The sequence below is a fragment of the Chrysemys picta genome, chromosome 2 (genome assembly GCF_011386835.1).
Source record: "Chrysemys picta bellii isolate R12L10 chromosome 2, ASM1138683v2, whole genome shotgun sequence".
Lineage (NCBI taxonomy): Eukaryota > Metazoa > Chordata > Testudines > Emydidae > Chrysemys > Chrysemys picta.
Window position 1 is genome coordinate 169,786,150 of NC_088792.1, and position 25,765 is coordinate 169,811,914.

General features: G+C 42.6%; 1 protein-coding gene and 1 long non-coding RNA gene across 2 annotated transcripts in view; both read left to right on the top strand.

Moving 5' to 3' along the window:
- PHLPP1 (PH domain and leucine rich repeat protein phosphatase 1) overlaps positions 1-25,765 on the top strand; it is a 226,237-nt gene that overhangs the window by 32,385 nt on the left and 168,087 nt on the right. The window lies entirely within an intron of this gene.
- LOC135981601 (uncharacterized) lies at positions 1,036-18,267 on the top strand. Its single transcript, XR_010598697.1, has 2 exons — positions 1,036-11,786; positions 12,006-18,267. It is a non-coding gene; the product is annotated as an uncharacterized LOC135981601 (long non-coding RNA).

Here is a 25,765-nt window from a genome sequence, read left to right on the forward strand (position 1 = left end):
TCTATTTAATCATGGTTTTCTACATAAAAGTGCATTCTGGTTGGTTGTAATAACCTTAGTACATACATATTATTCACAACTCAGATGTAGGTTTCATTTTTAGAAGGTGCACACACTATATACATTTTTAAACAATGATTTATTTTGAAAACTTTTCAGATTAGTTTTACAGCTATTTCATTTACCAAAGGTAATTGAAGCAGTTCACCTCCCAGTGACTTCATAAATATCTATCTCCAATTCAACATTAATATTTGGAGGATTTTCTTGCCATGTTGTATTAGGAGGAGAACATCACCAGACAGATATTTAAATTGTTTTATTTAACTAAAACAACAACGTTATGTATTCTGGATTTTTTTTTCTTCAGCAGCAAACATAATATTATAACAAAACAAGCATATGTCCCTCGCTTCTCACATTTATCTCCAGACTTCTTCTCCTTGTCCAGATCTAGTCCGCCCCCAACAATCTTCTATTCATTGAACTTCTTTTTGAAATTTTGCACTTTTAGAGAGATGTAAGGGATTGACTCTGTGTACACAAATTTGCAGAGGGACAATAGAGTTGAGGTCTGTTATTTCTCCTCTCTCTATATATTTATTTAACATTTTTGTTAACAAGCATGTTACCTCTGGGGAAACACATCCACAGTTTGAGAACTGCAAAACTAAGCGTCTCTGATGGTATCTTCTAGACTGAGTACTGAGTCCCATTGGGTAGATAGAAAGATTAACCTAAATAGTCTATACAGAAGCCGGTGGAACCCCCTAAGATTGGGTCCCTAATCCATGAACTATTGGAACTCATTTACAAAATTTAACAATTACATTAATATATTGTCTCATACTATAGAATTAGAATTTATAATCCCTATTCCATGATGAGATATCTGAACTATAATGTATCTTAATTAAAACTATCTTTTAGATTGCTTTTTGAGGAAAAAACCTTTTTATCAAAAAAAATTTGGTTTGGATGATGATAAAAAAATCATTCAGAGTAGCAGCCGTGTTAGTCTGTATCCGCAAAAAGAAAATCATTGATTTTTATCCACCCAGTGTGGTATGGCAGATGGCTTCTCCACTATGCAAGTGGCTGTAACCTTCAGAGATTCTGAAGAGTGCATTATTCTTTTCAATCTATATGGCAGCTGCTTTGGGAGGGATGATGATCCTGTCTCTTCTGCTTTTTATCACAGAAATTTCTCCCCCTGGGGATGGCACATGGTGGCTGCTCTCAAAAAGATCTGTTCAGTCTACCAGTTAGTACATACTTGGCCAGGCATATTTCAGCTCTCTGGTCTTCTGATAGAGGTGAAGGCCACTTTGCTGCTGAATACCTTAAGGGCCCTAGAAAGCTCCATATTTGAGTAGGGCTATATTGTTGGTGAAACATGCATATTCTAGCGTCTAGCAACTAGAATACTTTCTGTTTGTTCACTAAGATAAGCTGATAGTTATGTCAACTTCAAACAGGTCTTTGATCTAGGATTGGGTAATAGCATCCTTCTCCAGCTTATCTAATGACAAGGTCTGGGTTTCACTCCCTCTAACTCCTTTGGAACTTAAGGTTTACTTTGCTTACAGATTTAACATACAGGTACTCTTGTAATTAGCCAATATGCAAAAAGTACAAATAGAAGGTTGTTGCTAAACTAGACAGTATATATATGTATCTTCTTAAGCAGTGGTTTTATTAATGTGCAAATGAGAAGCACCCACTGAGAATTCCCTTGTGGAATGGAAAGTGTGGCTCTTAAATTGTGAACACTTAATCATATTAAAAATAGACTTACACCAGTCTGAATTTGACAGGTATATCCTGCTGGGAAGCTAGGCATTCCTCTCCTGTCAATGACTGACAGGCCTGGTTCCGACTCCAGCCTGCAAGCAAGTTGAAGTATCCATTGTCCTAGATTTGTGGACCTTGTTACTCAAAACTTTCAGATAAGCACAGGAATCTTTCTATCAACTGCTTGTTTTCAGAATGCATTCTGGGTGTGTTTTGAATGAGAGGGGAGTGAAGTTGATTGTAAGACCTCTAGAGGGAAGAATCTTTGCTTCTGATCTGTTTTGTAAACAGAGGAGCTGTGTGTGGGGCCATAACTAAGAGAATTAATTATACTGTAAATTTCCATCAGGATTCTTCTCTGTGCAGAGCACTCAGGGCAGTGTGAAAGTTAAATACATTCTCTTACTGCATAAATGTAACTGATCGTTTAAGTGTTGTAGTGCTGGACAAATTGGTCTGGGTGTAAATATTCACGAAGATGCTGGGCACAATAGAGAACTATGGTACTGTAGACTCTAGATATAATCTCTGTATCCATGGAATGGGTTTATTCTAACTTGGGTTTTGGAAGTAGATTTTAATTAAGAGCTCTAGCCAGGTAGCAACTGCTAAATATGAGATACTTTCTGCTTTGATATTCTGAGTTCTAAAATCCATCTTAAACTATAATAGGAATGTATACTCAAATTCCAGTGTGGTGAATCTGAATCTTGGAAGTCAAACCTTGCATCTAAGAAATTATCTTTTGGATGATTTCTGATGCACTTTAGAAACTTTTTTTTTTTTATGGAAAGCAAGTAAGCATCAGATGTGGTTCAAAAATGTTTCTGCTCAACTTCCAGCTACTGTAGCAGATTAATACATCCTTCTACTACTGATATAGTCAGTTTCCCCTCTGTTAAGCTTTTTGTTCGCTTTAATGGCAGGAAGTAATCAGAGTGACTAATTCCACATTTTATTTGTTAACCCATGGAGTAGTGTGCGGGTTTTATGTAGCATTCTTAAGATAATCATAGTTCCTGAGAAAAAGCTGGAGGAAGGATAGAGCAACTTTCAAAATGGTATCTTAACCAATAAACATTACCGAAGCAAAGCTCTTAACCCCAGCTTCTTCTACATCAGTCACGCACGTGTTTAACCTTTTTTTTACGTACAGTTGATAGTGCGCTTGGCATGTAGCTAAGGTGTGGCATGACAACAGTAGGAAATGGAGGGCATAGGTCTCTCCCTGACATTGGTGAAAAAATGCTGCTTATTTTGGAAAAAGTAACACTTTTTCACAGTTGTAACAGAGAAATTTGATCTTTTCAAGGCTAAGTGCTGTCTTCTCAGCCAGGTGAAATCTTCTCACCATACTGCTTATTCCCTGAGACAATCAGTTTGTATAGAGGAAGAAGAGGGAGAAAACTTGTTCACCTTAGCCTCTAAGGATAGAACCAGAAGCAATGGGTTTAAATTGCAGCAAGGGAGGTCTAGATTGGACATTAGGAAAAAGTTCCTAACTGTCAGGGTGGTTAAACACTGGAATAAATTGCCTAGGGAGGTTGTGGAATCTCCATCTCTTGAGATATTTAAGAGTAGGTTAGATAAATGTCTATCAGGGATGGTCTAGATGGTATTTGGTCCTGCCATGCGGGCAGGGGACTGGACTCGATGACCTCTCGAGGTCCCTTCCAGTCCTAGAATCTCTGAATCTATGAACTTTTTAGGTTCTGTTGCAGGGTGAATTGATTTAAATCTAAGCAATTTAAATCAGCAATCAGGAAACCTTGTTTTAAATACTAAATTTTAATTGCACTTCGCATTTGTGCTTTTTAGTTCTTTTCCTAAAGAGAGACTGAGTTGAATTTGTTGGTAACCATTAAAATATGTTTGTGTGCAACTAAATATAGCATTAACACTAAATTAGGTGCTCTTTGCTAACCAGGAGGATACACTCAACCTATACACATTTATTAAAACAATTATATAGCTTAATTTATTCATATGCTTTTTTATTATCTTCAGAAAATGATGATTGATGCATTTCTTCTTTACTAGATTTATTTTTTACTTTTGGCTTGCATCAAGCTCTATTTAAATGGAAATTCAAATTCAATTAACGCACAAAAACAGCATTTTAAATCTTTTAAAAATAAAACCATCTTAAATGTTGGATACATAAGAAAAAAATTCAGTAAGTTTATCAAAACTTGTTTTGCATTTAAAATCAGTTTATTAAAGGAAGTATTATCTGTAGTTAGTAAATTGAACTGATTTGTTTCTGGTCACCAGATCCTTCAAGATTTTAGAACGAGTAGATCTCATCCTGTCTGAGCTGGTTTTCCTGAACTTAACTTTGAATAAACTAGCCATTGCAGTGAACTAGTTGAAGAAATTGATATGAAGAAAATATTCTCTCTGCACCTGCAAAAGAGGCTACTGCTATCAAAAGCCGGTTTGGCACTTCAGCAAACTCTGGTTTCAGTTGCTTAGCCAGTGACTTCCATCAGTTTGGTGGACTGACATTATTTAAAACTTAACAAACATATACTGCTTAATATTTTCTTTTAATTTAAATGAGTGTAATAGATTATAGTAAATTTAGGACTAAACATACAGGTCTTAATTTCAAATTTTGAATAGGTTTATTTTTTAAAAAGCCTGCATTTAACTTAAATTTAAAATCCAAGTTTTGATTAAAAAAAAAAAAGAAAAATGGACTTTATCCACTGCTAGCTGTTGAATTTTGGTTTTGTAACTTATTTCCAGTATTCCTAGAGACTTTAATAGATGTCCCTTCAGTTTCATATAAACAATTTTTTCCATAACTGTTACCATGCCTTTGTCCTATTTCTACAGTTTTTTTCTATGCTTGGCTTATCCTTGATGTATGTCTAGGTTTCTGATAGATTTCCAAGTAAATGGATTTGATGGCTTGGACAGATACCATTGACTTGTTATCCTTCATTAAAGCACAGCAGAGCTATTTGATTTGACTAGGTTTAACTGATCCTGCTCTGTTCTAATTTAGCATAGTAATTGAGAAGGGATGAAAAGATACTAGGCAACACACGCTGAAAAAGATGTATGGCATTAAATTACCTTAAGCTCACTTCCAACTTCAAGAATACAAGATTTATACTTTTAAAGATTCTGCTTAACTTTCCCCTTGTTTTTGTTTTAATTTGTATTTAGTTAAGTGTTGCAAAAACATTGAGATTAACTGTCCTTGCTCAAAATATCCTTAATTCACCTTCTTTCATACAAGCAGAAGAGTGCTTCCTTCCTGTCATGTTTGAGTGGTTCTCCCCCCCCCCCCCTTTTTTTTTTTTTTAAAAAGCTGGATGTTCCAGACTCTGATCCAACTTTATAGAATGTGTTCTTGCAAGTGCCATTCAGAAATGTAGAAAATAGTGTGTAGTAGGAAAGCAGGAGGGAAAAATAGAAAGCTATTTATATGGTGACACAATTTGTTCATTCTTAACATGAATGGGGTACTTCTAGTCTATGTAGCAAAACTGATGAAATTCCAAATGGCAGTTTTATTTTCAGTGAGACTCGTTGGGCATTTAGACTGAGGCTTATGATGATAGTCAAACACTCTCTCTCTAAAATATATATAATATATAATATATAATATATATATCGCTTTTCATAGTATCTTGTTTTCCAGTTCTGTACCTGATGTCCTCTAAGATTAGTGAAATAATGTGATTTTTTTTCCTTTTCCTGCAGCATTATGAAAATAGTGGTTGAGCAGCTTTAATTAAGGAAACTGGGAAGGCTTTCAAATTTCATCTTAGTCCTCTTAATATATAAAGTAAAGGTTTTTCCCTAACTAGGGGCCCATGGTCTCACTCCTTCCTGGGACCGAGATTGGGCTTTGGTCTACCTGTTGGCATTGGATGACCTTTTTCATATTCTTTGCAAGCTAATAGCTCCATAATGATCTACTGTATAGAGCTACTCAGCAACAGGTTGTATTCTTTTTCGAGTGCCTGCTCATGTCCACAGGAGCGGCTCCAGGGTTTTTGGCGCCTTAGGCAGGGGTCCTTCCGTGCTCCCAGTCATCGTCGGCAATTCTGCACCAGGGGGTCCTTCCACGCTCCCGGTCTTCGGGGCACTTCGGCGGCGGGTCCCGGAGCGAGTGAAGGACCTGCTGCAGAATTGCTGCTGAAGACGCGGAGCGCGGAAGAACACCCCGCCCCCCTGCCGCCGAATTGCTGCAGAGGGTGGCAAAATGCTGCTTGCCCGCCCCCCCCCCCCAAATCCTGGTGCCCTAGGCGACCGCCTAGGTCGCCTAAATGGAAGCGCTGGCCCTGCATGTCCATTCCATGCTAGGTTTGGCCTTGGCTACACTGGCACTGTACAGCACTGCAACTTGCTGCGCTCAGGGGTGTGAAAAAACACCCCCTTGAGTGCAGCGAGTACAGAGCTGTAAAGTGCCAGTGTAATCAATGCCTGCAGCGCTGCACGCTACTCCCTTCGGAGAGTTCTCGCAGCGCGTCCCGAGTGTAGCCAAGGCCTTTGTGTGCACTGCGTGCAGTTTCTGGAGATTTTTCCCTTCAGTGGTATCGGTAGGACCGGATCTAGCAGCTTCTGGAGCCACACATGTATATGCTAGTGTAAGGGGTGTTGCTGGCTCTGCACCCTCTCAGTTTCTTCTTACTGCCTGTGACGGTTGCCTGGAACAATCCTTATTGCTCTTGCAAGGCTTCTTTCCCAGTGGTGTGGACTTTTTTTTTTTTTTTTTTGGTAGTATATTGTGTAGTTATTGTAATTGGTGTATATAATTCTTAGTGCATATAGTTGTGTGTGAATAGTTGCCCCAGTCATCAAGCGACTTTTGCCCTGGTTACGGGCTTCAAGCAATGTACCTCCTGTGGCAAGCCAATGCCATTGAGCGATCCGCACTCTAGCTGTCTAAAGGGCCTCGGGGAAGCTCATGTTAAAGAGAAATGCCAGATCTGCAGGGGCTTCAGATTGTGCACTCAAAAAGACAGACATTCGTCTGAAGGCCTTACTCGTGGAGGCAGCCCTCAGACCAGTCTTTGAGCAGAGCACTTCAGCTTCCATGCAAAGTGTTTACCAGCACAGTGCTCTTCTCAGGACCATTCTCTGTCCCTGGTGTCAAGGAAGAAGCATATAAGAAACAGTGCACCATGCAACGGTGCTCTCTGGTGCCAAATAGGGACAAGCAGGGAGTGACCAGTGTAGTCCGACCCATGCTGGGCCACTTGTCCTCCGGTGATTCCACCTACAGTGCTGAGTCTGGTCCCGGACCCACCTCTGACTCTTGGGAGCAGCTGTGGGACCTTGTGCTTGTGGACCCCTTTGACTCTGCAGGTTTTCCAGGCGGCAAAGGACCTGATGTCCCTCCTGATCCCGCTGACCCCTTAAGGACCCCTGCCAGCCAAGGTGACTGAAGATAGATGGGATCAAAGAGCGGAGAGCTCAATCGCAGCATTGACCACCATGGCACCGTCCAGGGTCAAACCTTCCATGGTCCCAATGGAGTGATCTCCAGCCCAATGCTGGTCACCACCTGGAGGCAGAAGTGGGTACTACATTATCATGTTTCAGAGTAGCAGCCGTGTTAATCTGTATCCGCAAAAAGAACAGGAGTACTTGTGGCACCTTAGACTAACAAATTTATTAGAGCATAAGCTTTCATGGGCTACAGCCCACTTCGTCGGATGCATATAGAATGGAACATATATTGAGGATACACACACACACACCATGAACAGGTGGGAGTTGTCTTACCAACTCTGAGAGGCCAATTAAGTAAGAGGGGAAAAAACTTTTGAAGTGATAATCAAGATAGCCCAGTACAGACAGTTTGATAAGTAGTGTGAGAATACTTACAAGGGGTGATAGTCAATGTTTGTAATGGCTCAGCCATTCCCAGTCCTTATTCAATCCTAAATTGATTGTATCTAGTTTGCATATCAATTCCAGCTCAGCAGTTTCTCTTTGGAGTCTGTTTTTGAAGTTTTTCTGTTGTAAAATAGCCACCCGCAGGTCTGTCATTGAATGACCAGACAGGTTAAAGTGTTCTCCCACTGGTTTTTGAGTATTATGATTCCTGATGTCAGATTTGTGTCCATTAATTCTTTTGCGTAGAGACTGTCCGGTTTGGCCAATGTACATGGCAGAGGGGCATTGCTGGCACATGATGGCATATATCACATTGGTAGATGTGCAGGTGAACAAGCCCCTGGTGGTATGGCTGATGTGATTAGGTCCTGTGATGATGTCACTTGAATAGATATGAGGACAGAGTTGGCATTGGGCTTTGTTACAAGGATAGGTTCCTGGGTCAGTGTTTTTGTTCAGTGATGTGTGATTGCTGGTGAGCATTTGCTTTAGATTGGGGGGTTGTCTGTAAGCGAGGACAGGTCTGTCTCCCAAGATCTGTGAGAGTGAGGGATCATCTTTCAGGATAGGTTGTAGATCTTTGATGCGCTGGAGAGGTTTTAGTTGGGGGCTGAAGGTGACAGCTAGTGGTGTTCTGTTATTTTCTTTGTTGGGCCTGTCTTGTAAGAGGTGACTTCTGGTTACTCGTCTGGTTCTGTCAATCTGTTTTTTCACTTCAGCAGGTGGGTATTGTAGTTTTAAGAATGCTTGATAGAGATCTTGTAGGTGCTTGTCTCTATCTGAGGGATTGGAGCAGATGCGGTTGTATCTTAGAGCTTGGCACTAGACAATGGATCGTGTGGTGTGTCCTGGATGGAAGCTGGAGGCATGTAGGTAAGTGTAGCAGTCAGTAGGTTTCCAGTATAGGGTGGTATTTATGTGACCACCGCTTATTAGCACAGTAGTGTCCAGGAAATGGACCGCTTGTGTGGATTGATCTAGGCTGAGGTTGATGGTGGGATGGAAATTATTGAAATCATGGTGGAATTCCTCAAGGGCTTCTTTTCCATGGGTCCAGATGATGTCATCAATGTAGTGCAAGTAGAGTAGGGGCGTTAGGGGACGAGAGCTAAGGAAGCGTTGTTCCAAGTCAGCCATAAAAATGTTGGCATACTGTGGGGCCATGCGGGTACCCATAGCAGTGCTGCTGCTATCATGGTCTTCAAGGGAAGAATTCTCTTCGGGAGAGTAAAGGACTCCCTTTCGGACTCAGAGGACCTACCAATACCCTGCCTACGTACCATACTTTGGAACCAGCCCCCCAAGTGGCACATGGCCAATGAAGTGGAAGTATTGGAACCCATGGGGATTTCTCCTGGTACTGGGCCCCCTTTCCCACTGCTCATAGATGAGTCGCTGTTTCTTCCTGTAGTGGGGCGGCCTGGCTCCCAGGCACCCCTGGAAGGGACGAGCCAGAACAGCCGCCAGAGTGGGTGGAGCCACCGCCGCCTGTCTCCGCCCCCCAGAAGTCAAGGGGCAGGACAGGAAGTATAAAGGCCAAGCCACAGCGCTCAGTAGCTGGCCGGCAGCGGGAGAGGACAGGCGCTGGTGCCTGAGCTCCCGCGGGCCGAGCCTGCCGAGAGCCCGGTATCCTGAGGAGGACTGGCCGAGCCTGCCGAGAGCCCGGTATTCTGAGGAGCGGCCTGAGCTTCCCCCCGCCGAGGGCCCAGAGGGAGCGACAAACCTACCCGGTGCTCGGGGCCCGGAGGAGCCCATGATCTGGGACACGGCAGACGAGACTCAGGATGGACAGGTACCCATGGAGGAGGAGATGGGAAGTGGCCCGGGGATAGCAGACCCCGAACCCATGTCAGTGTGTTGTGGTCAGGATCCCCACTGACTGCGCGGCAGATGGACTGCTGCGGATAGGGCCCCAGGCTGGAACACAGTGGAGTGGGTGGGCCTGTGTTCCCCCCTGCCACTCCGCGCCGGGTGGCAGTCTCTCCTCCTTGTCTAAGGGGCCTGGGCCTCTGACAGACTATTGGTTTGCTACCCCGCCCTGATCTAGGGCCGGGGCTGCTAGTTGTGTGCTCAATCCCTGCCTAAGGGCCTGAGCCCTGAACTGTTAATTGTGTGCTCAATCCCTGCCCAAAGGTCTGAGCCCTAAACTGTTATTAGCTCTGTAGCGGGGCGGCCTGGCTCCCAGGCACCCCTGGAAGGGACGAGCCCCACCCCAGAACTACTACACTTCCCATCCGGCATTGGACCCTGAATCCAAGAAATGACCCCAATGGACATGCTGCAGGTGGAGGAAGAGGAGGCAGCCCCTTCTCCGGTGCAGGCCTCGTCCTCATCATCCCTGGACGAGGTGGTTGCAGGCTCTAATAACCTGCTCCTATCGGATGACTTTAGGGCTCATCAAGAGCTCCTGAGAAGGGTCACCGCAAACCTGGGGCTGGAAGTCGAGGAGCTAAAGGAGTCTGCACACAGCCGAATTAACGTCCTGGTTGCAGCTGTTCCCTCCAGAGTGACCCTGCCTGTTAATGAGGCTGTGTTGGGTACTATGGCAGACTCCTTCATCTCTTCTCTCTACCTCAAAAAGGGAGAAGTACTATGTCCCAGCCAGTGGGTTTGAGTGCCCTTACTTGAACCCTTCCCTTCCCCCTGCGTCCCCTCTGGTGTTGGTGGTGAATGAGTGGGATAGACAGGGGCAGTCGAGTGCTACTCCCAAGAATAAAGAGGCCAAGAGATTGGAGCCGTTCCTGCACAAGGCTTATTGTGCTGGCAGCCTCCAGTTATGCTCTGCTGGACAGAGATGATTTAAACTTGTGGGATTCATTGGCCAAATTTACAGACTCTCTGCTGCAGGAGTCGAGGCTGTAATTTACAGCCACCCTGGAGGAAGGCAAGATAGTGGCCAGAACCTCCCTCCAGAGGGCTCTGGATGCGGATGACTGAAGTGGCCAGGACTATGGTGTCCAGTCATAGAAGCAGTCCGTCCAAGACTTCCCCTTCAAGGGACAGATGGACACCAGACTTCATGGCCTCAAGGACTTGAGAGCCACAATTCACTCCTTGGGCCTTTACTCGCCTCCTGCCTCCAGGATGCATTTTAGGCCCCAGTAGCCTCTCAGGTTCATGGCACCTCCCAGGTAGGAGCCGTATTTATAAAGAAGAAAAGAAAACGGTGTGTGTGTTGCTTATAGTCCTTCCCTATCTTCTGCCTCAGCCTCCCAGTTGGGCTCACATACATACCTCAGCGGGGCTAGGTTAGCTTTTTGAAGGTACGCCCGAGGACGGTTTACCACTCTACTCGAAAGCAGTTCCCCTTTTGGTTTTGGATCCGCTGTCGCCCTTTAGCCCAGCGTGGTCATATATAACATTGGATCGTGGGTACTCAGTACTGTAACAGTTAATTACACCCTTCGAGCTCTTAGCATCTTGCACCATGCTGCTTCTCTCTTGGAAGGTTGCCTTCCTGGTGGCAATCGCCGCATCCAGAAGGGTCTCTGAGATCAAAACCCACACATCAGAACCCCCTTATATGGTGTTTGAGAAGATTCAGCTGTGCCCCCATCCAGCCTTCCCACCAAAGGTGATGTTACAGTTCCACAACAACCAGGACATTTTTCTTCCTGTCTTCTTTCCGAAACCTCACAAGACCACTGAGGAACGTTGGCTTCGTACATTGGATGTTAGGCGGGCGTTCGCCTTCTATATTGAGAGAGCTAAGCCCTGTGCAATTCCTTCTGCAGAAAGGATGAGGGGGCTGAGTGTGTCATCCCAAAGAATCTCATCCTGGATAACTGCTTGTACCCAAGCTTTCTACGAGCAGGCAAAGGTTCTGCCACCAGCCATCGTGACTGCTTATTCCACAGGAGCCCAGGCTTTGTCTGCAACATTCCTTGTGTAAGTGGCAATCCAGGACATCTGCAGAGTTGCAACATGGCTGTCAGTTCATACTTTCACCTCTCACTGTGCCATCATCCAGCAGGCCTGTGACGATGTCAGTTTTGGGAGAGCAGTGTTGCAGTCAGCATGTCTGTGAACTCCAAGCTCACCTCCGGGGTACTGCTTGAGAGTCACCTAGCATGTAATGGACATGAGCAAGCATGCAAAGAAGAAAAAACGGTTACTAACCTTCTGTAACTGTTATATAAATAATAAATAAATAATAATGGAGATATCCCATCTCCTAGAACTGGAAGGGACCTTGAAAGGTCATCGAGTCCAGCCCCCTGCTTTCACTAGCAGGACCAAGTACTTATTTTGCCCCAGATCCCTAAGTGGCCCCCTCAAGGATTGAACTCACAACCCTGGGTTTAGCAGGCCAATGCTCAAACCACTGAGCTATCCCTCCCCCCTTTGAGGTTCTTTGAGATGTTGCTCATGCCCATTCCATGACCCACCCTCATTCCCAAACTGTCAGTTACCAGAAGGAACTGAGGGTGCAGAGCTGGCAGTGCCCCTTGTACCAGCGCATGTGTGTGCAACTCCCGATAGCAATAGAGCTGGTTCTATGGATACCACTGAGGGAAAAATCTCTGGCAACTGTGCATGCAGCGCGCGCACACACCTAGCATGGAATGGAAATGAGTAACACATCTTGAAAAACAACAGTTACAAAAGGTTAGTAACCGTTTTTTTCCCATGCTTTGTTCTCATCTGATTCCCATGTGTGATAAGATTCTTATCAAAGTACCAGCTGTGATCGTCCAAGGATCTACTTGACATAGGGGAAGGATAGCTCAGTGGCTTGAGCATTGGTCTGCTAAACCCAGGGTTGAGTTCAATCCTTGAGGGGGCCCTTTAGGGAACTGGGGTAAAAATCTGTCTAGGGATTGGTCCTGCTTTGAGCAGGGGTTTGGACTAGGTGACCTCCTGAGGTCCCTTCCCACCCTGATAGTCTATGGTTCTGTATCACCTGAGGTCGATTCCAGAATATCTCAAGACTTGTTCAGAATTATTGAGGTCTTTTGCCTTTAACACTAATTAACACTTTAAATTTCTCTGAAAAGCACAGATTTTTGAGGGAAGGAGAATTGTTAAAGAATCAACTAGAAAGCAATGAGGCCACTCTAATTTCTCTCTCTCTCTAAAGAAGCTGATAGTACCTAAAATGTGTTAAGCACATGGAAATGGAAGAAAGCAAAGTCCCTGTGCTGGACAGCATAATCTAAAAAGATAGACTGGAGGAATCAAGGAAAGGGATTTTCTTTATATAACTGGTTAACAGTTCGGGTGTTGGATTTTTAAGTTAAATGTACTAGTTCCCCATGTCTTCTCCATTCCCCTCCCACCATGTTTTCCAGCCCTTCCAACTCAGTATCTAGCCCTCTTCTCTCCACACAGGCACAGTAACTCCTAAATAAATGAAATTAGTTCATGGATGACTGACTTGCTAGTTTCTTGTAAACATAACAGAGGAGTGTTCAAGAGGGATTTAAATTAGAGAGCAGTGTAGTGGCTTTGTGTACCAGCTGAGGGAGGGTGTTCCCTAGGTAAGACAATGTGGAGAAAATTATGAAGATGGCCTTGGGTGTAAATGACAAATGGAACACTGAAGTTATTCTAATTGGCAGAGAGGAGTGGGTATGGTAACTTGTTGGGTTCAGGAATAGACAGGTAGTCTTGACTGCAGGGTTGGCAATTTCCTGGGAAAAACTAGTTTAGGACAGGGTGCTGGTAACTACCAGTTTAAATCCTGTTTAAACCAGGAAATTGGGAAAATCATAATTGCATCAGTGTCTAGCAAGTTCTCTTCAAACTTTGGATATATCCATTCAAAACTGAGGAATAGGCTTAGTCTATCCACTAAATCAAAGTTGGTCTTCTGCTGCGGAATACTGTGTGGCCAAGTGGACCTGGATTAGTAGTCTGCAACTCTGCATTATTGTTTGCATAAACAAAAGTCAAAAACATTTGATTATATGTAATATTGAAAACTGAAATATGAATCATGACATGTATAACTTCCTTGAGAAAACATGAACCAAAACGGATAGACATTCTGATGTTCAGTATTAAATATATATGCCTGCTGCAGTTTTACTTTTTATTTGTACAGCCCTAATTTAGTGTACTAATATACTGCCTTATTTAACCACAATTTGAATATTTAACTAAAACTAAGTGTAATGTGGTGTGCTTTAACAAAACAGTTTTCAAAATTAAAAATTCCTTGCACCAGAACTAACTAGTTTTTCCTGGGGTGGTAAAAACCAGGATTTTACCTGATGGAAATGATCTCTTGATGTATATACTATGCCCTTCCTGCTCATGCATTGTCAGTTTACAGATGGCAATTTAAATTGTGTGAGCAGATGAAGTTGGCCAAAGATGGTGTGGCAAGAGTAGAGAGCGCTGGATGGAGTCCCACAGAAAATGGGGGAGGGGATAAAAGAACCACCAAAAGACGAGATGTAAGGGGAGAACCATTAGTGTATGGGATAAATTAAGCCAAAGGAAGACAATAGGTCAAGCAGCACAGTTCTGTATATGTGAGATGACATTCTTTAATTAGTACTCATTAAGGTTGCTGCTTTGTATTGATATTCAAAAGAAAACTGTTATTTTTTAAAGCTAGCTTTAAAAAGTGGCAAAACTCTTATCTTTACAGCTTGTTGTAAAGGGTTGCTACATTCTTGTTTTTCTTGCTTGGAAATGAGTACTGCTGTGAGAGTATGTGGGGAAATTAATCTCTTAAAGCCAAAATTTTAAGGATGCTACAGTATTTCTCCATAAAATATTTCCCCCCAAGTTAGTCTATTGACCATGTGCAGTTGAAAGTCTGGCTAGACACACTTCTTTAAAGCTGCTTACAGCTATACTATATAATGCTTAATGAATGTTTTCCTCAATTCATTTCTTTCTAAATATAAACAGATATTAGGAAATAGGTCCAGCCAGACAGTCGCTATTCCAAGGGATGGCCTTCATCTCAGTACAAGGGGAACCAATCTTCTTGGGGATGAGCTGGCTAGAGTAGTTAGGAAGGGTGTTTAATAACAAATGGGGAAGCTGAAAAAGGGAACAGATGAGCAGTCAACACATCATGATGTTGAGAACAAAATAATTAAAAAAAAAAAAAGTGAAGAAAAGAAATTCTTTAGTTGCCTATATGGTAATACCAAGAGCCTGGGTAACAAACAGGAGGAATTACTCATTTATGAACATAAATTCAATCTAGGTGGTGGTACTGAAACTGGTGGGATGACTTGCATGATTGGAACATTCAAATTGATGGTTATAATCCACTTAAGAATCAAGTGGGCAAAAAGGGGAGGAGGTGTGGCTCTTTCAGAAATCACTATCTGTTTGAGTCACTAACAGCTTGGCAACAATGAATTTGAATGCTTAAAATGGGAGAAGAATTTGCTGTACATCAGTGGTCCTTAATCCTATAAATACCCTTATCAAAAACTGAGGAAAAATTAGTACAAGTCTGTTTTCTTACTCTCAAACACTGTTTTAAACAATGTTGTGTAGTGTAACTTAATATGGCTTTGATTATAGCACATTGAAACTCCATGCCTCAGAAGGAAATAAACCCTATTGATGAGATGTTAAGGGCATGTTAAGTCAGTGAGGTAGCAATATTCCTAAAAAGAGTAACTTTTAGAGCACTGAAGAGAAAATTGTCAGCATGCAACACTTTAACTCTATCAGGCTTTTTTATTTTTATGTTGTAGTTGTACAGTAATTAAAGAAACTTTCACAGAAACAGAATTGAACTAAAACTGAGTATTAAACAAATATCTAAAACTTGCTATTGTTTGTAACATGCATAGTAGAACATTCTAAACCAGTCATATTCAGACCTCAGTGGTTCGTTCAGGAGCCAAATTAACAATCAACTTTACCCAAGAGAGCCACAATAGTGTGAATTCATTTTCATTTACTGTTTATATATATATATATATATATCTAATATATATTCTCACAGCAAAATGACCACTTATTATTATTGATCAACTACAATTGGTTAATAACATAGTACAAGCATCCTGATTGGTTGTTAATTAAATCAGTGTGTTAATATCCTGTGTTGCAAAGAGCCGCAGGAAACACATTAAAGAGGCCCTTGTGGCTCACGAGTCTGAGTTTCACTGTTCTAAACCTATGGGATCAAGTAGGAAAATGCTCTTGTATCACTGACTTTTGTTCTGTTGATTTTTAAAAAACATTCTCTTGATCGGAGACCAAGAACTGAACACAAGCTTTCTAAAAAAAAAAAGCTTCCTGAGTATAGGGTGACCAGATGAGAGATGTGCAATATCGCAGGGTGGGGGGGAAGCAAACAACCCCCCCCCCCCCAAAAAAAACCCCCAAGAGCCGGCAGATCATAGGAAAAATTGGTGGGGGTTGAGCAGCTCCATGCCCCGCCCCCCTGCACCAGCTCGCCTCCCCTGAGCGGGCTGCTGTGTCCTGCTTCTTCCCCCTCCCTCCAGCACTTGTGCCACCATACAGCTGATTAGCGCAAGCCTGGGAGGGAGGGAGGAGGAGGAATACCGTGTGCTTGTGGAAGAGACAGGGCCAGGGCAGGGATTTGGGGAGGGATCCAATGGGGCAGTGAGGGGGCGGGACTGGTGGTGGGGCAAGGGTGGGAATTTGGGGAGGGATCCAATGGGGGAGGGAGGAGGCAGAATCGGGGCGGGGGTGTGTGTGAGCCCCCTCCGCCTGTGTGCCAGAGGGCAAAATATCGGGGCAATTTGCGTCCCGACCGAACATTGGTCGGGATACGGGACAAACAAGTAAATATCGGGACATCTGGTCAACCTACCTGAGTAAAAAGTAGTTGTTGGTGATTTTTAGCCTGTGTGGAGACTTTATCAGGTGTAGTCAGTCTGGAGTCCTAGTGCAGTGATTTTAGTTTGGTTTATAGCAGGATTCCTAAGTAATAAGACAGCATTTCTGCAAATGCAAGCTTAAGATATAAAATACTCTGGACCTCTGTAGGTTTTATGGAAGTGATCCTTACCTTGAGACGACAACCTCTTCACCCCGAACTACGATTCCAATAATCTTAAGTGCTTAGATAAAGTACCGGTAATTCATATACAAGATGGCTGGGTGTCTGGCAGTATTGCTTATTTTTATATTTTAATCTTTTAGCCTTTACCAAAAGTCTTTTTGCTGACTCAGAGTAATTTAAGCAACTTACACAATCAGAAACCTTTAAAAAATTGATAGTGGGTATCTCCAACTTCCTGACCCTAAGGAGTTAGCATTGAGTGAGTGTGATTTATTAGTACATCAGTTCAGGAAATCCCAGGGTTAGATCAGATTGAAGTGAAGGCTTTTTTCTTTCTTAAAAAAAAAAACCGCAAACATTTTAAAGTAATGCACAACTGAGCCTTGTGAGAATGCTTATACTAATCTGTTTAGTGGTGAATTAATTGATTCACCTTTTCACTGTACCGCACAGAACTTAATTATGGTAGGAACAAACTGTCTCTGGAGACAGACGCTTGCGTGGTTATATGAGATCCTGGCCTTTGTCCAGCAAATGATGCCACGACTTCTTTTGCTTCTCATGCTTAAAATTTGGTATTGAAGTACTTTTGTGTGCTTTAAAAAAAATGAACTACTGCATTTTTTAGCTGTTCGTAGCAACACAATGCTATCATTTAACATGTAAGATAGCATGCCTTTTGTTATAACTATAACTATACTTTTTCAAACTGCTTCATTACCTTGTGTGGGGGTGGAGGGGCATGTAAACTGTTTACAATATTTGTCACACATAGTCCATCTGCTGGAGACCTTGCTATTGCCAGTTTCTTGAGTTTTTAACAAAGCTATCTCTCTATTCATTTCTTTTATGGCATTTGTACTCCTTCACCAGGAAGACACTGCCATTAGCCCCAATTTGTTTTGTTTGTTTTTCTCTCCCTCCCTCCATTGAATGCTGCAGTTGTCCTTGTCGCTCAGCCTCATCTCCCCCCGCCCCCTTCTCCACTGGGAACCAAATTGAGATTCCTGACTTCGGGAATTCTAAAATCTAAACATATTTCAGAGCAGCATATAGACCCTTCAAGCAAAGCAACACCTGGTATTGTCTCTGGAGTGGTTCTGAACTGCCTACTTGGAAACATTAATTTCCTTTGCCTGTGGCTGTTGGTCTGCCATCCCCAACACTAGAGGGCAGTCTGTCCTGACCCACACCAGTGTCTCCAACTACTTTTAAAACACCAGAGGCGCAATCCTGTGCTCTCAATCCTACTTGACTCCAACAGATATTCCATTATGAAAAAGAGGCAAAAAGATATGTGGGGTGGGAGCATCTTGGTATAACTTATGTGGTAATGGGGGTTTCTGTCTTCTCTTTCATGTTGGACACTTTCAGAAGATAAGCAGGCCTTATCCAGGGACCCCCTACAGACTGACCTGACAATTTCTCTTCCTCCCCAACCGTCCTTTTGACTGGGATGGGGATTCTGGGCTCTGTAGAAAATAGTGATCTCCCACCCCTTTGTGCACCTACAGAAAAATACTGAAAGGTGTCAGACTCTTTTTGATCTCTGCCCAGTTTCTTGTTTCAAATTGCCCTTCTGACAGCTCTCCCTGCACCCACTGGAGGAACTGTTCTCTTCTGATCTGCTGCTTGGGGGGACCTCCCCCCATTTTTTGCAAAGCAGAAAACTGGGAAACCTCAGTGGTTTATATCTATCACACACATTCAAGGTCCTCTTCTGAATCTCATAGAACAGAGGCTCTCAACCTTTCCAGACTACTGTATCCCTTTCAGGAGTCTGATTTGTCTTGTATACCCACAGTTTCACTTCACTTAAAAGCTATTTGCTTACAAAATCAGACATACAAATACAAAAGTGTCATAGCACGCTATTACTGAAAAATTGCTAACTTATTTTTATCATATAATTATAAAATGAATTGATTGGAATATAAATATTGTACTTACATTTCAGTGTGCAGTATATAGGACAGTATAAATAAGTCATTGTATGAAATATTAGTTTGTACTGACTTCGCTAGTGTTTTTTATGTAACTTGTTGTAAAACTAGGTAAATATTCAGATGAGTTGATGTACCCCTGTTGCCCTGGATTTGAGGGATGTGAATACCCCAGAACGTGATCAAGCTGATTGCAACCATATTATGTGCGTTCAGCCACCATGAATTAATAAAATAGAATACCACATAGTTAAGGATTAATTGGAAAACAGGCTTTTAGATGTAAGGTCAAAACTAGCTACAGTTTCTGCTAATCGGAGTGGGAGGAGGGGGAGAAAAGTAAATAACTGAGAATGAAAGAAAAGTGGATGGAAATCTTGAGTCTAGATGCCTCTGTTATTAGAAAGTTTATTGAAAGTTAGGAATAGTGATGATCCAGAAGGGGGTCATTATGACCTATGTGTTTTGTAGAAGTTATTTATAAAAGATTAGCAAATAGTGTATTTTGGAGCAGTCCTCTGAAGCTATCTTGAGAGACGTTCTTCTTCTTTTCTCCCCGGTGGGTGAGCAACTGCCACTGCGAACCTGCTGTTAATTACGCAATACCGTTCCAGATGTTAGGTGACTATCTGGGATGTTCTAAACCTAGTAACTTATGTCTGTGTGTGCTTAAATTTAATAAACTTCAGTGTTAGACAAGAGCACATTTACTTGCATTTAATCCTTGATCAGACAGAATTGCTGTGTTCCTATTGATTTATTCCTGACCCTGCCTGGAGTGAAATAGTTAAGTTACCACTATTGGGATTCTGAAAACCCCGGGTAACACCTCTGGATGACCCCTACATACCCCTGTTTGAGAACCACCGTCACAGGACACCTGATCACACTTTTGGAACAGCTCTAGCAGACCAACTAAATCTTGCTTCCTGGTCAATCCCTAGTGTGGGGGGAAGACTGAAAACAAAATTGATGCTTGAGCTGAGTAAATTTCAGAAAATTGGGGATTTATCAGAAAGTGGTTATAGAATTGTGTTTTTCCCCATCTTTTCCTTAGTCTTCAAACCCCAGTTACCTATGACAATATTGTTTCCTTTCTTCTGTGCAGAAACTTCAAGACTCTGGGACAGTTAGAGGTTTTTTTTAAGAGTTTGTTTTGTAGTTTCCAAGGAGACTGGTGGCTTTTCATCTTGGGGTTCTTGGTTCTCAGTCTTTGTCAGAAAAGTAAGGCTGAAATGTTAATGCTTTAGACTTAGTCCTCCTTCAGGGCCAGTAAAGCATAAAGTCTCCTTTAGTTGTGTCCTGTCTCCATTTTCCTCTAAATTGACAGCTCCTCTCATTTTGTACTAGTGACTTGACTTACAGTGCCATTTGGATTGTTATTAGCAACCAGGCTTTGTGAGAGACGATAGTGATTCTGATTTCCAAATTGAGAGAATCAGGAGAGCAGAGAGTAATTTGGTTACTTAGTTTGTGCACCTGGGACCAGACTTCAGAAGTTATCAGGGCAGAGTAGTTTTCTGGAGGATGGATTTCAGAATAGAACTCTCCTCTACTTTGTTACTTGATTTCACCAGTGTGTGACCATCTGATGTTTTCAAATCATTAGGATAATAGCTTGCACAGATTGTGTACTAAGTCATGCTTCTCCTGTGCAAACCCAGTTTTGGAATCGCAGTAATGTTAAGCATGTATAAGATGCTGGTTTTGAGCCTAAAATAAAAACATGGAGGTGGTGGGCTTGGGTGAAAGATCCTTTTCCTGTGTGTAGCACCACAAATACCAGCATCTGTGGCTGGGAGCACAATTGGAGACTCACCTATTTTTTTTTTTTTTTTTTTTTTTTTTTAAAGGTGTCTTTGTCCAGAATAAATCTTTTGTAGCTGCAGGTAGTTTAGCTTTGGAGATATTCTCTTCTCTGAATCAAAATTCAGACCGTTGACCACAGAAAACATTTACAGATCTGTGCAAGTATAAACTGGTGAGGGCTTGGCAGAAGGAGAGCACATTAGACAAACGTGCAGAATCCTATTCCACCTAGAAAATACAAGTATAGAAGAATCTTCTGAAGGTGGTAGAGTACAGCAGCTTACCAGTGGCTTATGAGATGAGGAAGTCTTCATTTTGCAAAAGACTTAATGAAGCTATAAAAGGATACATTTGACAGCGAAGTAAAACATGTCATTGGATGGTACTATTATAAGAAATTTAAATTACAGGTAAAGAAATAGTTTTCTCTAGCTAAGCTGAAACTGTTATACTGCTTCAGCATCTCAAAATGTGTTCTTTTGATTAGGCAGGCTTTTAGTTTGCTTGACTACGTGTATACCTGGTGTGTGGAAAAATTGGTACTTTCTATGTGTGTGCCACGGATTTTTTGAGGGGCAAGCTTTCAAAAATGCTCAAAATTACTCCTTCATTTGAAAACTGCTATGGTTGAGCATGCATTTATAACTGCATGCTCAATAATGATTGTACATGCTCAGTTGAGTGCGTGCTCTTCTGAAAAAGTAGGCTTGCATCTCCATAGAAGCAAGTCAAAATGCGTGTATTGTGCTTATATAGCAGGTGGGATTCCTATGGCCATGGTGTCGTCTTTTGTTTATATTTAAACTTTTCCAGTCGTGCCCCCCTCCCCCATTAATAGAATCTATCTGTGCCCCCCCTCCATTTCTGCACAGCCAGGGCTTCCTCAGGGGCTGATCTTGGGCTGAAGGTGGAGCTGGGAGAGGAACTGGGGCTAGAGACGGAGCTGGTCTGGGGGCAGAAGGTGGAGTTGGGTGGGGGGGGGGATGCCCAAGCCCTGCTTCATGCCCCTCTGAATGTTCCTCCACACCACTGTCAGCAGGGGTGCACCCCACAGTTTGGGGACCACTGGTGTAAATCGACTGAACAGAATATCTCTAGAAAATTGCTTCTGGATATTATGCATATTTTTTGTAAAAGAGGAAAGGATGAGCAACTGAAATCACTTACTGATAACTGAGTGTTTCGATGTTTTCATTTTTAAAAAATCTTGTGAGAGGTGACTAAAAACAAGGAGGGGGATATTGATGCTTAGTTTTCTGAAACCCACTGTAAAATCTCATTAGGCTTAATGACACTTGCAAGGATCATCCTGCTGCAAAATACTATGCCTGCTATGGACAATGCTGAGCAATAGGTGTCTACGTGTCCACTTGGCAACGAAGTCAGTTCACCCTGGTTCCTCAACATTGGAGTGTCACAAGGCTCAGTACTTGTGCCGAAACTTTTCAATGTTTACATGAGCGACATGCCTCCAACAAAGTCATGCAAATTTGCCTATTAGGATAACCTTGTCCTGGCAACGCAAGCAGCCACCTTCAGCAACATCAAGTCCATTTTGAACAGGGACCTAAACGCCATGAAGGAATATTTCCGGAAATGGAGACTCAAGCCAAATCCTCACAAAACAGTCACAGCATTCCATCTTGATAACAGAAACGCTACGTGCACCCTGAAAATGACCACCTGCAGCAACACTGTGTGACGTGACCCCACTCCAACCTGTCTGAAGCTGGATCGCTTTCTAATCTTCCATGGCCATCTGAAGAAGTAGGTGCCAAGATGAAGACAAGGGTCAACCTGGTCCAGAAACTGGCAAGCACAAGCTGGAGTGTCGGCATCAGTTTTACGGGCATCATCGATGGCCCATGTGTAGCTGAGTACTGTACACTGGTATGGACCAGATAGAACAAATAGAACTCCAGTAAACTTAATCCCAGAGGATTAATTTGGGAGCTATGGGTATGACTCCATAGTCCTACTACTTTAAACTTCTTAAAGACTGTATCTCATGGCATCCTTGGTTCGTCCATTCGGTTTGCAGTATTCTTAGAAAAATACTAGATTGTAACGTTGATTGTAACACACTGCTTTCATGCTGTGCTTTTTGGAATGGATGTCGTCTTTGTTCTCTCAGTAGTAGGGGTAAAAAGTGGACATTTGAGCCCTTAGGATAAGCCATTTTTTGCATCTCTTCCTTTCCTCCTGTTGCTTTCCTTTAATCTCCTCTTTTTAGAACAACTATCTTCCAGATTGCAAGAACAGTGGGAATTACTTATGAGTCTTGGTGCATGTCACTCATCCTTTTGTATAAGAGGAAATGTGGAAACTGGAATAAAACCCCTTTTTAGTTTACATAAGAGACCTTGATATAGTGGCTTCCTGGGATGGTTCCATCTGCATGCTGGGAACTTCAGATACCTGTACAAGAATTTGGTCACTCAGGGCACTTGTCAAAAAGCAGCTCTAAGTATGATGCTTCTGTAAAGGGTATAGCAGAATGTGTAGTATAGTTTCACTTACCTAATGCCTCCTGTAATGTAAGAGAAATGAAAAAGCAAGCAGCTATCAATATCTGGTCACTCTTTTTCCACATGCAGTTTATTAGCAAGTGTGTTCTGCCCACTGCTTTGCAGGTTGCTGTTTCTACTGTTGAGTATTTTGTAGTAATTCTAGAGTATTTTGTAGTGAGAACTAGAGATGGAAAATCTGATTGGATTTAAAAAAAAAAAAAAGACAAACCTTCTGTCCAAATTTATTTAACCTTTCCTCTTATAATTTGCATGCATCCTGGTTTCAGCCAGAATCCCAGAAATTCTGAATGGAAGGCTGCAGTCATGATAGTCTGTCTACCAGAATAATGAGCTATGGTTAATATCAGGAGAGCCTGATCTTGCAAGACTTCCACATCAGGTTAACCTAAGTCTCAAACTGTGGGTTGGGACCCCAGAGTGGGTCGCAACCTTGTTTTAATGAGATTGCCAGGGCTGGTGTTAGACTTGCTGGGCCACAGGGCCGGGGCCAAAGCCCAAGCCTCACCGCCTGGGGCTGAAGCCAAAGCTCTGGATGATGGGGCTTAGGTTACAGGCCCCCCACCTGGGGTTGAAGCTCTTGGGCTTCAGCTTTGGCCCTTCTCACTTGAGGCAGCAGGGCTCAGGCTTTGGTCCCCACTCTTGGGGGTCATGTAGTAATTTTCGTTGTCAGAAGGGGGTCGCAGTGCAATGAAGTTTGAGAACCCCTGAGCAATGGCATTCCAGTTTTGGGCAGCTTATCTGAAACCGAATATCTGGATATTATCAGTCACTATTTACCCAATAGCTCCACTGAACACCATGGCTAATAATTTATGGTAATGTTGTTATTGCACTGTCTTCAAGACAATAAAGCAGCATTTATTGTAATAGGATTCTGAAGTCAGTAAAGTTAGGCAGTGAGGTATGAAACCAATATTTTTAGCATTTCCTGGTTAGCATTTTTCTAGCTGAGAGATTGGCCTTCTCATTCTAGGATCTAAGTTTCACTTTTATTTTTATTCCTACTATGTAATAATTTAAGGCGTTCAAAAGAGCATTTTTGACTAGATTGGGAATCTTCCATCCCCCCTTAAAAATAAAATAAAATATAATAAAAAGGATACACTGTATTTTGCTGCTTTCCATGGCAACCAACCCAAGTTCCTGAGAGGACTGCACAGTGAACAGCAGACGGTGTTGGGAGATTCCAGGTCTTGCTATTAGCCTGAACCGTTTCTTGCACTTCGATCTAAAAGTTGCCAGGCTTAAGATTAGCTGTGATGGCCCATGCCTGCAAATATCTTGCCCTGGCTCCTGTGATCTTTGAGCTTAGGCAGATAACCAAAGCATGCAGTTACTGTAGGAGAGGCTTGGATTGAGGGTATTTTTGAGGTAAATTGCGATTAGATCACTTAAGGTTTTTGCCTGAATCCTCCCCTCCCTCCCTCACCTTTTTGAAGAGTACTTACAACAGATGTAATGTTCTGTCATGATCTAAGATCTCTTGCATTAGTTGAATCTTCCAAGTACTGCAGTAGCTTATTCTCAAGGTAACCAGGGTACTGACTAATGTAGTTGTGCTCTCATCTGAGAAGAATGGGCACAGTCTCTTGGCCAATCAAAGATTAAAAGAATTTCTGGTCACCACTGATAAGTCTAGGAGGATCAGGACTCCTGAACTGCTTTGATAGGTGGGCACATGCTCTCCAGCAGGAAGTCTCCAGTTCTTCAAAATGCTTTCCCCTGCTTTCCCAGTATTACCCCATCTAATGTTCAAGCCATTGGATTTAATCCAAGTCGCTGTCTCCTTCAAACATTGAGAAAGCAGGGAAATGGTTTTTGTCCAGATCTACTGAAGAGGTTTAGGGCTTGGTATTACTGCCATATTGATAATGCTGACTGTAATACACTCTGGGATATGTTCTCCTAGTGCCTTCATGTATGTTTAGGGATGAAAAGGTCGGACTTCATGGAATGCCACAGCTGACTGCCCTGAGGTGAGGGAAGAGCACTTGTTCAGCATCCTCTTCTGTGATCTCGCAGAAGGGAATGCATGGAGCCACTTTAAGGCAATTCTGTTCATCTGTGCCTTCCAGGTCCTACAGTCAGGTTTTAATGATCAGTGTTAAAGGCAGCTGATAAATCTTGTAGTGTCAGCATGGAGATCTGACCTTTACTCATTGCCTTGAGAGGAGAAACCGTAGAATGACTGGCTCCTTCTCCTTCAGTCATAAGTCACTTTTTTCTGCCTTAGTTTCCTTCCATCCTATAAAATAAAAAAGATGCACTTTTCACTTCTGAGAGAGACATTTTTGTGCAGTCAGGCTTTGTATCCTCTGCAGCAAGTAGCCCTCAGGGAGCAAAGAACAAACCTCAGTCTTGGAGGCTGACCTGACTATCCAGTGAGCCATAAAATACTGGGGAGCTGCTATAAGAAGAACTGGTATCACTGTCTGTAGGTGAAGTTGCCTGATGCTTCCATTATAAGATCGTATTTTTGGTTGCTTATAACTTTGTCAAACTTTAAGCATTTGGGCTGACATTTCCAAAGCTGGGTGTCTGCCTCAGGCTGAATTGTTCTGGAAAGCTTCATCAACAAAGTCAAGCCATTTCCAAGAAGATGATGAGGGAAAATACGTTTTGCCCATGTTTTAAACTCTTGCAACAGTTGTGTTGAAAAGCTATAGTGCCTGCATGCTTTTGGAGCAGGGACTTGAAACTTGGCAGCAGGGGTGGCCTTTGTGTCAAAGATAGAGCTTTTGCTGTTTCTGTGAAGAGCTACACAAATCTGGTAGAGTTGTAAGCCCCTGAAAAATCAATTAGCATATGCTCAGAGACCTGGTAGTTGGATAGTTAAATTCATGGAGGATTCCAATGGTACTGAGCATGCTCCA